The following is an 18,342-nucleotide window of genomic DNA, read 5'->3' on the forward strand; positions in this document are numbered from 1 at the left end:
CCATTTTGTATCTTTGTAGGTTTACCTGTAAAATAGATTACCAGAAGGGGAAATGCTTGGTCACCTGCTTGGTACAACTTACCAGATTCTTCTTCCTCTCATGATTGATATATGAGAGTGTCTATTTCCCCATAGCCTTGCCAACTGAGTTATCAAACTTTTGGTCTTTTGTTCATCTGAAAGTGATAAATTGTGTCTCAGTACAGTTTTCACTTGCATTTTTCTTGTTATGGACAATATAAACTGCTATTTCTGCTACTTTCCATGTCAGATGATAAGGAATTGTTACTGATTTATGTTTCCAGTGTTTCCAAGCTGTCAACTTATACACCCTAGACTCAGTTTTCTCCTTATGCATCTAGGAACTTACTTTTTCAATACTTTCTTATTCTTCCAGTGTCCTTAATATTCCCACCACTGTTTTCTTTCTTTCTAAGTTCAAATATTCATCTTTTCCTTAATTTTTGGTTAGTTATTTCATATAAACAATATGATATAAAGGGGAGAACATGAAAAGTAACTCTCCTTCATATGCTGAACCTGATCATCCACCTCCAAAATGAACCACCATTCCTAGTTCCTTATGTATTCTTTCAATCACATTTTGTACATAAGGAAGCATATATTTACATATTCAATTTTAGAGATACATTCAAATGGCAAAACACTATTCAGTTAAGGTAACGGTAGCTGCTTCAATAATTAAACCCTGAAATTTCAGTGGTTAAACAAAACGAAAGGTTCGTTTACTTACATGTAACAGTCCTGTGTTCACTGAGTAGCCTTCCATGTGTGCCTCAAGAACCCAAGTTCTGCCACAGTCCAGGGTTTCAAAGTCTTCACTTCAGAAGCAAATGAGGAAAAATAAGACAGAAGACATAACTGCTTTTTAACCTTGCCCAGAAGTTAGATCACTCTGCACATACTCCAGTGGAAATAACAGTCACGTGGTCCTTTTAGATGCAAGGGACGCTAGGAAATGTAGTCCCTGGCTTGGCACTTACTCAAATTTATTCATATGGAAGGATAGCGTAAGTCTTTGGAGACAGTAACCTGTCTCTTGAGCATATTGGTCACATTATTTTACTCCATGGTGTGTGTGTGTTTCATTTATCTTAGAAATGTTTCCAATAACTGATATAAGGCTGATCCATTTAAAAACCTTTTTAACAGCTGCATAGTACAGGCACTTCTCTGCCTCACATTTTTCACTTAAGCAACATGACTACAACAAATACAGTATTTCTGCTACAACAGCTCTGTGTGAGAACACCTGAGTCTCTGCAAAATTAGGCTGCTGAGAAATATGTTGGAGAATTATCCTTAAGAAAGAGAGCTTGCAGACTTGAAGACTAAGTTAGCTTCCCCTCTCCAAGTCCTTTTGGCTTTTGTTACCTCTTATAGTTTATAGTACATTTCATCCCACCTTATAGCCTACAGAGTGGATATCATCCTTCCCTTCTGCCTTCCTGTCCCTTCTACACCATACATCCCATCTTCTTGCTTGTAGCAGGGGGCTTACCAGAGCCTGAGGACTTTCTCCTAAGCCACTCTGCCCTTGTACACAGCAGGCCAGAAGGGTAGAGAGATCGAGAACAAAAAGTAAAAGCTGTCAACCAAAGACTAATGTGTTTCAGTGTGAACCTACCCTGGTATTTAAGTTGGATAACTCAGGCATCTATATTTCACTGTTATGCAGAGTTTATACATAGTACTCCTAACTCGATTTTCCATTCTTTATTGAGTAGTGACCTGAACTTTTATTTCACTACCCTCTAGCAGAGTTTCTTGGGATCACCTCCAAGATAAAGTACTCAGATTCTTATTTGAGAGTCTTCTCTGGGGAAACCAACTAAGACATTTCTCTTCCCAGTTTCTGCTTGTAGGTCCCTCAATAGTCAGGTTGGTTGGAGGCTGCCAGGCAATGTTCAAGCTGCAGTCATTAACAATGGGGTAGGTAGCACAAAGAAGCACTTGAAGCCACCATTACCTGGTGCAAAGCGCATTAACATGTGAGGGAAAATTACATTGAAATCACCATGACCTCTGTGTTATAATGATAACACTTCTTTACTTACAAATTATACACAGAATTATATCAGAGTTTCTTTAAATAGTCCTCTCCTGGTGGGGATTTAGCTTATTTTCACTCTTGGTATTTACAGACAACAATGCCAGTACTCCTCTTGTACACAGAACATTTCGTGTGTGGGTAGGTGTGTCTTTGGGATACATTTTTAAAAGTAGAACTGGCTGATCAGAAAGCACATTTACAGCAACTTTGAGAAGTACTAACAAGTTGCTTTCTTGAGGTTTTATCAACTTTGACTCCCATTTATGAGAATACTTTTTCCTCCTCATTTCCTGACAACACTATCAATATTTTTACCTTTGCCTATCTAATGAGTGAAAAATTGTATCTCAGTATAGTTTTAACTCAAAATTCCCTTTTAAGAAAAACAGCATCTGTTCAGGATTTGGGGAGTCAATGTATTTCCTTTCTCATCACCTATTTATATTCTTCAGCTTGTTGGTATTTCTCTTAATTGATTTGTAAGAGCTCTTTATGTATTAACATTATTTTTTATCTGTAATATAGAATTATAAATACTTTTCCACAGTTTAGAGTTGGTCTTTTTTTACTCTGTTTATGTGTTGCTGTTTGTGTGTGTGTGTGTGTGTGTGTGTGTGTGTTTTTAAAAGGACAAAGACAGAAGGGGAGGGGCAGAGAATGTTAAGCAGGCTCCATGCCCAGCACAGAGCCCAGTGCCTGGCTCCATTTCACAACCCTGAGATCACGGTCTGAGCCAGAATCAAGAGACAGACTCTTGACCAACTGAGCCACGCAGGCACCCCTCATGGTGTCAGCGATTTTTTTCTTTTCTTTTTTATTTAGTCAATAATCTTTTCCATTATGACTTTTGAGGTCTGTGTCCTTGTTTCTGTAATTTAAAAAAAAAAATTCCGGAGTTTTTTCTAGTACTTTTATGTTTTCATTTTTTCAAGATTAAATCTTTGCTCTATAAGGTGTGAGATATGAGGAAGAATCCAATATTTCATATGTATACAAAGGGCTAACCAGCTGTCACAACATCATTTATTATGGAATAATCCACTTTTTCCAAATTAATGCAAAACAACGCCTTTATTATATGCTAACTTTCCAGAAGTATTTGAGTCTATTTCTATACTTTCCATTTAATCAACTGATCTGCTTGTCTATTCATGTGTTCTTACCCCACTATTTAAATCAAGTTAGCTTTATACTATCTTTAACATCTGAGTGGGATTGTCTCTCCTCATCATGCTACTTTTGAAGAATTTTCTGGATTATTACTTGTTTGCTTTCTCATATAAACTATAGAGAATAGAAGCAGCTTGGCTAATTCCAAAAATTACCTTAAAAATATCCATATGTATCTCTTACTGTCTCTTCTTTATCCTCTTTTTCTGTTCATAATAAGATTTCTTTTTTTTTTAAAGATTTTTTTATTTGAGAGAGAGCATGCAGACCAGTGTGGGGTGGGGGAGAGGGAAAAGCGGACTCCCCACTGAACAGGAAGCCTGGTGCAGGACTCGATCCTAGAACCCTGGGATCATGACCTGAACCGAAGACAGATACTTAACTGATAGAGTCACCCAGGTGCCCCATAATAAGACTTCTATTTTCCTCTTCTTAACACTAAAACTTTAAACTTTTTATTTATTTATTTTAAAAGTCATTTTGAGAAAGAACGAGAGAGCATGGGAACACAGAGGGGCAGAGGGAGAGTGTATCCTAAGTAAACTCTCTGCTGAGTGCAGAGCCTGATCTCAGGACCCTGAGATCATAACCTGAGCCAAAATGAAGAGCTGGACACTTAACCACACAGGCACCCCTAAAACTCTAATTTTTTATTTAAAGATTGTATTTACTAATCAGAGAGAGAGAGAGAAAAGCAGGGGAATGGCAGGGAGAGGGAGAAGCAAGCTCCCCACTGAGCAAGAGGCTGGATGCAGGAACTGATCCCAGAACTCTGGGATCACAACCTGAGCTGAAGGCAGGCACTTAACTGACTGAGCCACCCAGGTGCCCGAAAACTTTAATCTTTTAAAAGTTTGATATCACTATCATTAAACAGAAAAGTAGTCAAGACTCTCTTAATTGCTATATCCGGTAGCTTCTGCCTCTTTGAAGTTTCAGTTATTGTAACCATTTACCCTTTCTTGAAATTCTCTCTTTTGTTTTCTCTGTCCGCTTCATTTAGATAATTAGCATCCCTCTCTCACTACTTTTCTCTATCTCTCTCATAGCAGAAGAGTCACCAAAAAAAATTCTGTGTTTCTACTTCCCTTGGTATACTATTTCCCTTAAAGATATATAAAGATATATACATGTATAGTCAATTCTTATCTAGCTCTCTCTAAGGCCAATTACCACTAAAATTCTTTCTCTAGTTCTGAGCACCTAAAAAGTACATGCCATATGTTAGATATGAAATAAATACTTAATAAATGAACAAAAGAACAACAATGCTAAATTTCCAAATTCTGGTTAAAAATTTCAGCTGAGAAGCCCTTTAATTGTCAACATATCAACATATCAAATACTTGTATATGTAGAAGAAATAGTTGCCCTGATTCCTACATTGGTCAAACCATACCAGGAACACTAATTTATTCTGGACACAACATTTTTCAGGAGAGGCAGTGACCAATTAAAGTGAATCCAAGGAAGGGAACTGGTACAAGACTTACATTATAAGAGGACATGTTGAAGTTAGGGTGCTTAGTCATCAGAATAGATGATAAAAGACATAAAGGTCCTAAAATATGTGAAGAGCCTTGAGGGCTGGGAAGAGGGAAGAGGGTATGGCACCATTTAGTTACTTCACAGAAGAACTAATGACAAAGTTATAGAGAAACAAAGTTCAAGAAGAATTTTTTAAAATTTGAGTTGTACCAACAAAAAAATAATGGGCAAATTCTAAAAAGTAGTGGGTTCCCTCCCACTAATCTCTCTCAATTTCAATTTTCTGATTCGTAAAATATGGATAATTACTATACACCTACATTAAACAGTTATAGTGAGTATTAAAAAGGATAAACTATATTACCACTCCATATAGTTCTTGGTTCAAGACAGACACTCAAATAATATTAGCTCTTTTAAAACTAGATCATCATTTTTATGAATTAGTTAATTTTACCACTGAGACAGAAGCAGATTATTCCCAACTAAGATTTTGTTTGTGGTCTAAAATAGAACTTACCATATTTTATTCAGAAGTGTCCATATTATTGCTTATTCTTATAGGCTCCACACCTCAGTCCTTCTTAGTTTCTTGTTTCTTCATTCTCCAAACCCAGTCATTCAAGTCTTTTCCATTCCAATCAATCGCCCTGATTCTTCTTTCATATTCTTTTAAACCCTCCTTTCTTTTCCTGTGTCTTTACTATAATTCAGGCTGTTGACCATCTGAACCTGACCTGTAGCAACAACTTCTCACTAAGTCTTCTGGTCTGTGATCCATCCTAGCCATTTTGTCACATCAAACTTTTCTAACATATCCTTTCCCTTCTCAAAATCTGATGACTTCCAATGTTGACTTAAAGCATAAAAAATTTGCATAATGAAAAACCTTCTATAATCCCTAATTCATTAGTATTATTTTCATTATTCTCCCATTAATCCTTTTCTTCATTTAAATGAACTGTGCTTTGGTATATACCCACCAAATCTGATACTACTAAATAATCCCTTTTTTTGTGTATACCTGTATTTCTAGGTCTAGCTCAAGTAGCACCTCCTCCACAGGCGACCATTAAAGAAGGAAGAAATCCCAGTCCACTCTGAGGATATGTGATACTGTCAAGATCACTCCCTCAGAATTTTCTTCTGTGTTTGGCAGTTATGTAATTGTCCTATGATAGTTTTGCATTTTAAGATCCTATAGCAGTGTTGTTGGGGCACCTGGGTGGCTCAGTGGGTTAAAGCCTCTGTGTTTGGCTCAGGTCATGATCCCAAAGTCCTGGGATGGAGCCCAGGGTCCTAGGATCGAGCCCTGCATCAGGCTCTCTGCTCAGGAGGGAGCCTGCTTCCCTGTCTCTCTCTCTGCCTGCCTCTCTGCCTACTTGTGATTTCTGTCAAATAAATAAATACAATCTTTAAAAAAACAAAAAAAGACCCTATAGCAGTGTTTTACAGAATTTATAAAAGTTGAAAGTTGTATAGGACTTTCTACAATGATAGAAATATTCTATATCTGTGCTGTCCAATAGAATGGCCGCTAGACCCATGTGACTATTGAGTATCTAAAATGTGGGTAATGGTTATATTAAAAAGTGTGGTCCTGGAGGGCAATAAATTTGTTTCCTGGTCTTAGAAGATTTACTGAGAAATAACTATGTTTCAGGCCCCATTTAAACAATCTATATGTATTATTTCATTTATGCTTTTCTATTATTATCATTCTGTATTTCAGATAAGTAAATTGAGTCCCGAAAAGGTTAAGTAGCTTGCTTAAACCTGTAATTCTTTGGGATTAAGAAATAATGAGGCTTATCCACAGAACTGAAGTTAGAATATTAGAAAATATGGGAATGAGCTTAGTAAACCATACTTTACCTTACCTTCTTTTGGTTTCCCTTATGATACCTAGCATATCACATTGTACATAATAATTATATCTGAATCAGTTGAAAATATTACATGGTTTACATACATGTAATCTGTCCTTGTACATAATGTGTTTCTAAAAATTGGAATGTACATTAAATATGCAAAAATGGTACCATAAAAGCAAACTGTGATAATATGCACACAATGGAGTATTACCCAAGAATAAAAAGGAATGAAGTACTGATGCATGTTACAATACAGCTGACCAATAAACATTATGCTTTGTAAAAGAAGCCAGTCACAAAAGACTGCATATCATATGATTCTTTTTATATGAAACATCTAGAATAGATAAATCCATAGAGACAAAAAGTATATTAGGGCTAAGAGGACTGGGAGAGTCAGGGGGAAATGGGGAGTGTGTTTTTTTTTTTTTCTGGGGTGATACAGACATCGTAAGATTGATTGTGGTGATAACTGCATAAATGATTATATTCAAAACCACTGAATTATATATGGAAAGTGGGAGAATTCCATGGTATAAGAATGATATCTCAATAATTCTGTTTAAAAGAGTGGAACCATTGTTTTGTGTTTATAAAAGGGGTCTATTCCTAAGATTAAATACAGGTTATGAAATATCTAGAATATAGCTTTGCTTTTTAGTATAATCTTTGACAGAAATATTTCTGTTATATTTAAGAGTAAAGTGAAATAAAAATGTGGTTTTCAAAATTGTTTTTTCAGGAATGGACAAAAGAAATCTTTTTTAGAAACTCAATAAAACAAAAATAATCTGGTGCTGCCCTGAACGAAGCCAAGTGGACATTCAGACCTCTTCCACTCAGACTCCTAAACTTTCTTCAATATTGACATCTAAGGAACCTCTACAGGGTTTGGGAGAGAAGAATTTGAAAGTTGCAGCAAAAGTAACACAAATAATTGAATAAATACACAAGGAAGTAAAAACTCTGCAAGTTGAAATATTTGCTGCCCAGCAGGGTACCACCATGTTATTAATAGCTCAGAATTGTCTTATGTTTGTAATATACAAACGTAAGAATTCTATTTAGTAAATTTGAGTTTTGCTTCTGAAATTAGATTTAAGGCATGTTGTTTAAAAGTGTGACTTGGTCTAAAGTCAAGATTTACCTCTAATTTATGTTTGTTTTTTCTTACCTACTTGGATTAGGGGGACTTTTGAATTTTGTTTGTAACAAAAAGAAAAATATGTAAATATCCCAAAACTAAAAAACAGATGTCCTACTTCTGTGACAGCAGGAAGGCTGCATTCCTAGAGCAATACCACTTAGTCAGTAAGAAAAAAGGGCCAGTTTTTAACTCCATGTACTTATGTAATTATGTAACTCACTTCTTCTTGGATGGCTTGTTAACACCTAAAATTTATTATTATTTAATTATATATGACATATTATATTATACTTTAATTATACCAAAATCAGAACTAATAATTTATTTCCCTCAAATTAAATATATCTTAAATACATTTAAAGGTGAAGAAGAATGAAACTGTGGTTTTTCCAAGTTGTTTTTTCAGGGGTGGACAAAAGAAGTCATTTTGGCAAGAAAATAAAGCAGAGAAATCTTCTCAATGTCCACAATTTCCACTGAAATCCAAATCACCAGATTGCTCTCTATCTTTAAAAACAAATCATAGACTCTCTACATTTATAGTTCTTGTACAAGACATGATCCTTTCCTCCTCAGAAATGTCTTTGGAATCTCCTTCCTTTCTTTTTCCAAAGCTACCAAATTTCTCTTGAATCAAGCCTGCTTCTCCCATCTTTTCTAGTTAGCTATTAGAAGAGTTCTTAAGTGCTATTTCTATTGTTATTTTCTTACCCCAAAACTTAAAATTGTTCTCTATAAATCAGATTCTTCTCAATCTCTGTGAGAGTTAATTTTACTTTACTTTATTTTATTTTTTAAAAAGAGATTTTCTTTATTTATTTGAGAGAGAGGCAGTGAGAGACAGCATGAGCGAGGTGAAGATCAGAAGGAGAAGCAGACGCCCTGTGGAGCTGGGAGCCCGATGCGGTACTCAATCCCAGGACTCTGGGATCATGACCTGAGCCGAAAGCAGTCATCCAACCAACCAACTGAGCCACCCAGGCGTCCGACAGTTAATTTTATATGTCAACTTGACTGGGCCATGCGGTACCCAAATTATGTGGTCAAACATTCTCTCAGTGTTTCTATGAGGTGGTTTTAGATGAGATTAATATTTAAATCAGTAAACTGAATAAAGCAAATTGGACTCCAAAATGTGGGTGACCTTCATGTAACTAGTTGCAGGTCTGAAGGGAACCGAATCTGACTCTCCCCCAGTAAGAGAGAATTCTGCCTGATGGCCCTCAAACTGTATTATCAGGTCTTCTTGATTAAAAGCCTTTGAATTAGAGCAACAGCTCTGCAGATTTTAGACTTGCCAGGCTTCATAATCACAACAAACTCAGATAAATCAATGTAAATCTTTCAATCAATCAATCAATTATCTATCTAACATGACTCTACCCTATGGGTTCTGTTTCTCTGGAGAACCCTAATACACTATTAAAATTCTGTAGTCTCATTTCACCAGCTCATTTCTTATTCAACATCAACAAACTCTCCACTCCACTGAATCAAATCTATTTGTCATTTTCTACATAATTTGTACTATTCCAACTAAATGCTTTTATTAAGTAACTGACATATCTCTGCATCACCTATATTTACTTTTTACATATTTCTCTCCAGCTAGACTATTGAGCACTTGAGAATAGGAGCCCCTACAGGGTGAGGGATTTTGGGGGGTAGGGAGGGGAAAAAATGAAACAAGATGGGATCGGGAGGGAGACAATCCATAAGAGACTCTTAATCTCATGAAACAAACTGAGGATTGCTGGGGGATGGGGATTAGGGATAGGGTGGCTTGGTTATAGACATTGCAGAGGGTATGTGCTATGTGGTGAGTGCTGTGAAATGTGTAAGCCTGATGATTCACAGACCTGTGCCCTTGGGGCAAATAATACATTATATGTTAATTAAAAAAAGAATAGAATCCTCTATTTTCTTTACTTTTTTCTACAGAAATATTAACAAGGACTAATCATGTGAAGTGCAGTGTGTATACATATACATACACATATATATACCTTAAAACATAAATATATGTATATATAAAATTTATCTCTTCAAGTTTGACACAAAATTTAATTTGTTTTTGGCTTAGAAAAATCACACTTCGGGTTAAAACTGATTGTCATTTGTAAGTATTCTTCCATATTCATTTCACTCTGTTGTAACATAGAACAAAGTTATAGGAAAATTTTAGCCTAGATAATTTAAGACTACAATTGACGGAATGTTTTAATGTTGGGATGAAATGCATACTTTACTCTGTATTTTTCAAACTCAGTTATATTGCTTTGCTAAAAGTAAATAGTAACTCCAGGACACCATCTGGTAAAAATCTCTGCGGATTAACCCAGAAAAGGAAGTGAATGAATTTTTATATATCGAATAGTTGTGGTTGCAAAACTGCAGTAAAAATATGTTTTCAATGCACTAGTGTAAGTGAGACTTTAGCTACTTCATCTGATTTGATCCAAAAGGCTTGGAATATTTAAGGCCATATCTCATCAACAGGGGAAAGAAGGGGTGTTTTCTTTTCTAGCATTCCTAGGACTTGGAAGAAAATAAATCCAGGAAATTGAAGTCCATAAGCTAGAAAATATAAATTGGGTCTTTTAGAAATCATTCATTAAAAACTAACATGCAGTTCCTTAATAATAAGATATTTCCGAAAAGTCTGAGACTGTCTACAACAATTAGATGAGACCCAACAATGTTATTGTGTGCATTTCTGCCAATGCAAAATGGTCAATTTAGTTTTTGCCTTTTTTTTTTTTTTTTTTTTTAAATAATGTGATGTCCAAGTCTTGATCTAGCACAATGACTAGAGCAATGGAACTTCCCCTCACTCCTCTAGGGAATCCATTCCAGAGACTAATAGATTTCACTGTCAGGAAACATTTCCCAGATTCAGTCTTAAATTTCCGTTACTTAATTTCATCCCATTACTTGACTATAAACCCCTTATTGTACCCTTAAAAAAGACTTGGCTTCCATGATGTTTACATCTTTCAAATATTTGTGAAATGTTATCATAACTGGACTCAAAGATGGACAAATATATATTTTATTTTAATATTTTTCTTCAAGTTAAAGTTTAAAGTCTATTATGAATTTAATTTCTAGTTTGGGCGCTATTCAATTTACTTGAGGTATTTACACCTTAAACTGGTATTCATGTTATGATCTCAGCAGCACCATTTAAGTGACTTTTATCTTCGAGTCATATGACATAAAGCTTTTGCATATACAGACTAAAATCTCATTGACTGATTTTACTCTCATATTGCATTACAAGATCATATATAATATGCTACCCACTATCATTTCAAAGTCTCTTGGTATTACTGCTTTCCAAGTACTGTATATCCTGCCAATTGAATGGCTGTGTTTCTGATTATTTTTCCCCAGATGTATTAGCTACATTTTTCCAGGTTGAATCACATTTCATTTCCTGCCCGTATTTCTAACCACTTTAGGTCCCTTTTATCTGCCCTCACTGGTTTTGTCAACACTATTCAATTTAGTATCATCTGTAAATTTAATTAACATGATGTGTATCCTCTCTTATAAATCATTAATGAAGTTTTTCTGCAATGACTTGTTTATTTTTTAAAATTCTGATGCTGCTTCATGTCTATAGTCTTGCTATAGTCTTAAGACTGTACCACTTTTTGTTATTTATTTCATTATTTTAGGACCGGCTGATGGTAGACTAACAACAGAATCATACCCAGGGACACTGATTTTTTTAAATATTAATGTTAAATTACCATTTTGGTCATTTTTCTAAAGATTGACAATGCTTTTGCAGCCATTTTTCTACCCTTCTGCAGTTGCTACATTTCCTAAATGTGGTCTAACACCATGGAAGCCTCATTATGATGTTCTTATGTCCACAATGTAAAATTATCAAAGATCTCTTATTCCAAATTCTGTTGTGCAAGATGTTTAAATTTTAGATACTAATTTATCATGGCAATATTCTATTAAATTATAAAAATTGATTTAGAATGTTTCTATTTTAAGTATTTTGGAATTGCTAACTTGAACCAGTTCATCGTTCATATGAACTGAGCAACACTATTTTGTTCCTCCTTTACATTTATAACTGTGATTTTTTAATTTATTGGTTATTTAAAATGATTTTGTTATATTAAAACCTATTTTTAATTATATTTTTAGGAGGAAATATATCAGACTTTGTGTTTTAAATACATAATATTAGGGGCGCCTGGGTGGCTCAGTGGGTTAAGCTGCTGCATTCGGCTCAGGTCATGATCTCAGGGTCCTGGGATCGAGTCCCGCGTCGGGCTCTCTGCTCAGCAGGGAGCCTGCTTCCTCCTCTCTCTCTGCCTGCCTCTCTGCCTACTTATGATCTCTCTCTGTCAAATAAGTAAATAAAATCTTTAAATACATAATATTAGAAACAACATGTACAACATACCCACTACCCAGATTAAAAAAAGCTACTACCGGGAATACTAACAGTTATTTGTATACAGTTTTTTTTTTTTTTCCTTCTCCCTTAGGGTAACTACTTCTGTGAATTTTATGAAAAGGGTTTATCTTTTTTGTTTATACAATTATATATGTATCCTTATAGCTAAGAGGTATTTTTCTTCAAAAACTGAACACCGCAGGCATTTTAGTTATAAATTTTCATCTTATATTAATTCATTTTTTTTCCCCCTAAGTATTTCACTTCTCCCACATGGATATCTTATCATACATCTTCAAAAATCTTGGAAGAAAGCTTACATTTCTTTCCTTCTTTTTCCCCTTAACCTAAATCCCTAGTGTTAGCTTTGCACACAATTTCTTTCCTTCTTTTTTTAATCCATCCCCCTTAACTTACTTATTTTTGGACAAGTCGTGTGTGTGTGTGTGATGCCTCTTTTTCATTTAGGAGTGTATACACATTCTTATATTACTTATTATGGCCTAATTAGGGCATATAGGTCTGATTTTATACACTTGAGCTAATAAGAGGATCCCTCGACCTGTTTTTCAGCCAAGTCTTATATTTCAATACATTTAAGGGATTAGAAAATTTATGTGGATACTAAACATAAGAACTGTATTTATTCCCTAACAAATTTAAACTTCCATTCTTTTTTAGTTATCAAAATTTTCTTTCCATCCATATTTGGTTCCATCTTAATTTCTACTTCCCAACTCTATATCTAAGTAATAACTTTAACATATTTATATCTTTTAAACCAAAATTTAACTCAATCATCCTTAATTGTATTAGTATGACATAGTAAAAAGTTGATGATCTAGGGTTTTGTCATATTTGCTAATTATCTTGTTATTGCTTAAAAATGATGTGCTCAATTATTTAGAAAATGATTTGTATTATAAACATTTGATTTACAACAGAAAAAAATTGGGAACTAATAATTATGATTCTAGCTAAACGAAATATAAGTGTAATCTTACAATGGAATACTTGGAATTGAATTAAAATTTGTGATTACCAATTTTACTCCCTGGGAGAGCCTTTTTGCCGAGTAATACCTGGGTTATAGAATCAACCACCTTGGGAGGTCCACACAGTTGAGTAACAAATACAAGTTTACTAAAACCAAGCTATCACATTTTCATCTTACAGAGGGACTGTCCCACAAGGGGGATAATTCTGTGGTACCATTAGCTACCCATGGGATCAAGCTAAGGCTAGACTTCCTTTGAAACCATACTTTGCCTATGTTCTTCCTCCGGCATTTCTTGCTTTTCTCCCATTCTTTTGAAAAGTACTCTCTTAATAAATCACCACACACTAATCTCTTTGTTAAGCTCTACTTTCTTGAGGTGCCTCTCTTCTCATCTAAGAGAAGAGATGACAGAAGTGGTCCCAGAAAGTACCTCTAAGGGGGAGATTCTAGAGTTGATTCACTCACCATTGGCAGGCTATTAATAAGGATAAAATAAGTAGTCAGTTATTTCTAGTATAATGTAGTAGTGTAACTGCTAAGACCTCCACCTGGGTGAACTGAGATGGAATTCATGCAGAAAATAAATGACTGGCTGGCTTGTACAGTATCTCCAGATATTGTACAATAGCTTAGATGAGATTTCAGGAATGGAGCCGTCGAGACACAGAAGATAACTGAAGTTAAGGGTGTCAAGAAACTACATGATTATGTTATCAGAGAGGGCATCTCCAATGAGTATATTGATGGCATCTAAAATAAGAAAATAATACGAAATTAGGGGTAAAAGGCCATCAGCCTGGTATAAACCATTAGTTAACATAGAAAACTAACTTAGAGACTGGTAGCTAACAACAAGAAAGCAAGATAGATTGTTCAAAGATAACTGTGTTACAGGGTTATTTTCAGCAGAAGTCAGAAGAGTGATGGGTTACAAGCAGTAAAAAGGAACCTGAACAATACTGAACAACCAATGTTCCAGAAATGTGGATGTATAATGAAGAAGACAAAATAGTTTTCACTCAGAAGGGTTCTAGGGGTAATCAAATTCTTAGGGTAGCTCCAAACATGAAACCAGTGCAAGAATAACTCTATGAAAAGGCTGTAGACCTAAGGTAATTTTTTCTTAAAGGACAAGTTCTACAGGGTTCAATGGAAAGGTTGTGGAGGAGCAAAAGCATTGAAAGATCATGAGACCAAGCACAGAGTATTACTTATATGAAAGTTTAAGATAAAAGAAAGGACTATGACAGGGGTTAGTATTTGGGTTCATGACCAAGGATGACAAAAATATGGAACATGATGGAATTAAGGAATGTTTGCAAAAATAAAAATGCCTGGTATTACAGAAGGTAGTTCAGATTTAATATCCCATTACAACTCTTTGTGGTGGATTAAAAAAAGGCAAGACTGAAAAGCTAAATATTTTTCTCAAGGATGTACAGATATTATAGGTAAGAGTAATGATTTTTACTTAGTTCTGCCTAGATCTACACTCTGTACTTTTATTATTAGGCCCAATGGATGTTTATGCTTCCTGAAGCAAATTTAGTAGGAATTGTTTAGGTTGAGTCCTCAAGTTAATTGAGGAGGACCTGATTAGCAGACAAGAATATCCACATGGATTGTGTTGGATCCCCCAACAAAGGAATATAAGTCCTGATATACTAGAAAAGAGTAGTTCATTTCCTAGACTTTTCTGTCTTGGTAGAAGTAACAATAGGGGTGCCTGGGTGGCTCAGTCATTAAGCATCTGCCTTAGGCTCAGGTCATTATCCCAGGGTCCTGGGACAATGTAGTCCCAGATCCTGCTCCCTGCTCGGAGGGGAGTCTGTTCTCCCCTCTCCCACTCCCCCTGCTTGTGTTCCTTCTCTCATTGTGTCTCTCTGTCAAATAAATAAAATCTTAAAAAAAAAAGAAAAATAGCAACAGTACCTAAAGGGTAGAAGAGCTTTGTTAATGGAGCTGGTTGTCATGTAGATTGGGGGCTTGGAACATTAATCCCAGAGAGAAGTCAAAAGTCATTGGCTCTCAAGAAAGACCCTTAGTCACCTTGTGGCATCAAACTAATATTGAAGATACAAGAAATATGTGCTTTGACTTTTTAGTTAATTGAAAAACTGAAAAATTAAAATTTCACTTTGTGTGTTATTAAGACTACTTTGTATTCTCTGCTGTTTCATTTGTACATCCATTCGAAGTTGCCAAGGGCTTAGGAAAGCAGATAAAAACCAAATTAATCAGTTTTCCTACATCCAGCATCTTTGTTTTGGGAAAAAATGTAAAACATTTGCTCTTTGGTCACTTATTATGTTTTATTTGAAAAATTCCTCTCGTATATAAAATCCTTATATTATTTAGCATAGATTGTGTACACACACACACACTCACAACTTAAAAATGCAGCTAGTCACAGTATCATTTAGAACAAATAATTTCTACCTTCTTTAGGAACAAACTAAGAGTTGAGACAAGTATGCAGGCTTCTTTTTATCTGGTCAATGGCAAAAGGGCAAACCCTGGCACACTGTTTCACCATATTAATTTTTAAAGTCCAATTAAAGGTAACATCTACAACCTTTCTTCTGTTGTGTTTGCCAAATGTTTTTAAACATTAAACAAAGTGCTGATTGCAAGAGAAGACCAAAGCTCTTGCTGCTACACTCTGCCAGTGATAAAATCTTTGTCCCCAGGGGACTTGGTAAACATTTAGACATATGAAACAATGTATATTGCATAAAAGTTCATTATTCCAAGGACTTTTTAATCCAAATATAGCCTGATATTATTATTAGCTCTGATTTCATTGCCTTCTATAAAAGCACAGGCATCAGATTCTGAAATAAGAATTTTAAACAAAAAACCTGAAATAGTTTAAAACTGAAGAAAACTGCTTTAATGAAAATTGTTACATATTCTTAACTATTCATCAATTTGTATATCCTCATAATTTATTTCTAGGAACAAGAGCTTTGTATATTTGGTTCAGGTAGGGTAAGGCTATGGATTCTACTATACCCACATATACATCTTACTATCTACCTTATCTATAACTATGTCACTTGGGGCTCTTCTAGTTAGAAGTGACCAAAACTACCTCAAATTAGCTTAGCAAAATGAGGAATTTACTAAAATGATACTGGGGTATCTTACTGAGTCCAAGAAAGAATTGTATAAAATGAAGGACAAAGACACAGTTAGAACTTGTACAGGGTTTTGTTTTGTTTTTTTTTCTTCTCATATCCCATCTTTCATCATGGGATAGCTTAATCCTCTGTATCACTGTGGTACGACTTTTCCCACATAAAGTAAAACATGGCTGTCTAGAGCAAGGGAATTGTTCAACTAACGAGCCATGTGCCTTTTCTTGGACATATTAAGTCTATCGAGGTATGTGAGACCTATGTCCAGGTTGGGAAAATAGTTAAATATCCCTAATGTGCACATCTGGGACCAAGAGATGTGTTGAACATTAGAATGGAAAGAGGAAGTTCCAGAAAAGATATGCAAGACACACTACACCATAGATATTCCCTACCCTGAAAAATTAAATTCTCTTCTGTAAGTTCATATATTAAAATTTACCAATGTCACTATGCATTTTTTTTCTACTGAACTAAAAACAGTAACTATATGAAAGATAGAACTGATCTAATTTTGTTTGGCAGTTCTACAGCTTACACTTCTGTAGGCAAGCCTGTAACTTTGAGGTTTATTTATTTATAACCTGTCTTGTTCCAGAAAGAATTCAAGACAGCTTGGAAAATAAATACGTTAAATAATACCAGAACATAAATTAAATGTGAAACAAAAGAAGGAAAAACAGGGTGGAGACAGAATGAAATAATAAATAATGTATTCTATAATGCAGGCATACACATTCACTATAGGTAGGCTACAAGGTTATCTGGTAACTTTTCTAATCACCGGCTAAGTTTTCTAATAACTTTGTCAGTTGCATAATTTATAATGTACATTAGTTAGTAGACTAATTGCTCAGGAAGCATATAATACACACATAGAAATGTATACATGACTAGAAAAAAAACCTTCTGGCAAAAAATCCTTACTTAGCCTGAATTATATTCTCGATGTCACACTTCATTCATTAGAGACAAAGAGATAAAAAAGCAACAATGCTAGAAAGGGGACAAAGTAGGAGAGTTCCTTCTTTAGAAGTGTTCTGTGATATAAATTTGAGCAGAGGCTTGAGCAAACAGATGGTGCCAACTTTGAGATTATCTGAGAGAACATTCAGGAAGAGGAAACAGTAAGCATAAAGCTCAGAATATGGAGCATACTTGGCATGTTCAAGGAAAAGCAAGGTGGCCAGTGTGTCCAGAGCAGAATCAGGGAGGGGTAAAGTGGAAGGCACTGAGAGGCAGACCATACCACGCAGGGCACTGTATGCCATGGTGAAGACTGGATGCTGTTCTAAGTGTAAAGGTAAATGATTAGCAGATTTTGAGCAAAGAAGTGTTATGATATGGTTCTAAGAAAATGACTCTAGCTGTTGTGTAGAGAACAGACTTTGAGGATAATAGTAAATATGTACCCAACTGATAACAAAGCTTCAAAGTTCATATCCAAATACTGACAGAAATAAAGGAAGATATAAACAAACCCACAATCATAATTAGAAATGTTAACATCCTCTTAGAGTTGATAAGAAAATTAAATTTAAAAAGTAGAGAATTGAAGAACCAGAACACATGATACCAAAATTTATATGGAACTACCAAAGACCCCACATAGCCAAAGCAATCTTGAAAAAGAAAAAATTGTGGGTATCACAGTTCCAGATTCAAGTTTTATTACAAAGGTGTAGCAATCAAAACAGTGTGGTACTGGTACAAACTAGACACATATATCAATGGAACAGAACAGAAAACCCAGAAATAAGCTCATAACCATTATTAATCTTCAACAAAGCAGGCAAGAATATGCAGTGGGAAAAAAATAGTCTCTTCAACAAATGGTTTTGGGAAAACTGGATAGCGTCATGCAAAAGAATGAAACTGGACAACTTTCTTTCACCATACACAGAAATAAGCTCTAAATGAATTAAAGACCTAAATGTGAGACCAGAAGCCATAAAAACTCCAGAAGAGACACAGGAATTAACTTCTCTAACATTGACTATAACAACTTTTTTTTTAGATATGT

The 18,342-nt window shown here is 35.0% G+C and overlaps 1 long non-coding RNA gene across 1 annotated transcript in view; it reads right to left on the reverse strand.

The window, feature by feature from the left end:
* Positions 1–82: 82 nt before the first annotated feature.
* The window catches only part of LOC131818747 (uncharacterized), a 94,078-nt gene continuing 75,818 nt past the window's right edge, over positions 83–18,342 (reverse strand). The window contains exons 2-3 of the long non-coding RNA XR_009348926.1: positions 755–842; positions 83–176 (exon numbers count right to left, since the gene is read on the reverse strand). This is a non-coding gene — a long non-coding RNA (uncharacterized LOC131818747). The remainder of the gene's footprint in view (positions 177–754; positions 843–18,342) is intronic.

The sequence above is a fragment of the Mustela lutreola genome, chromosome 16 (assembly GCF_030435805.1).
Source record: "Mustela lutreola isolate mMusLut2 chromosome 16, mMusLut2.pri, whole genome shotgun sequence".
Taxonomy (NCBI): domain Eukaryota; kingdom Metazoa; phylum Chordata; class Mammalia; order Carnivora; family Mustelidae; genus Mustela; species Mustela lutreola.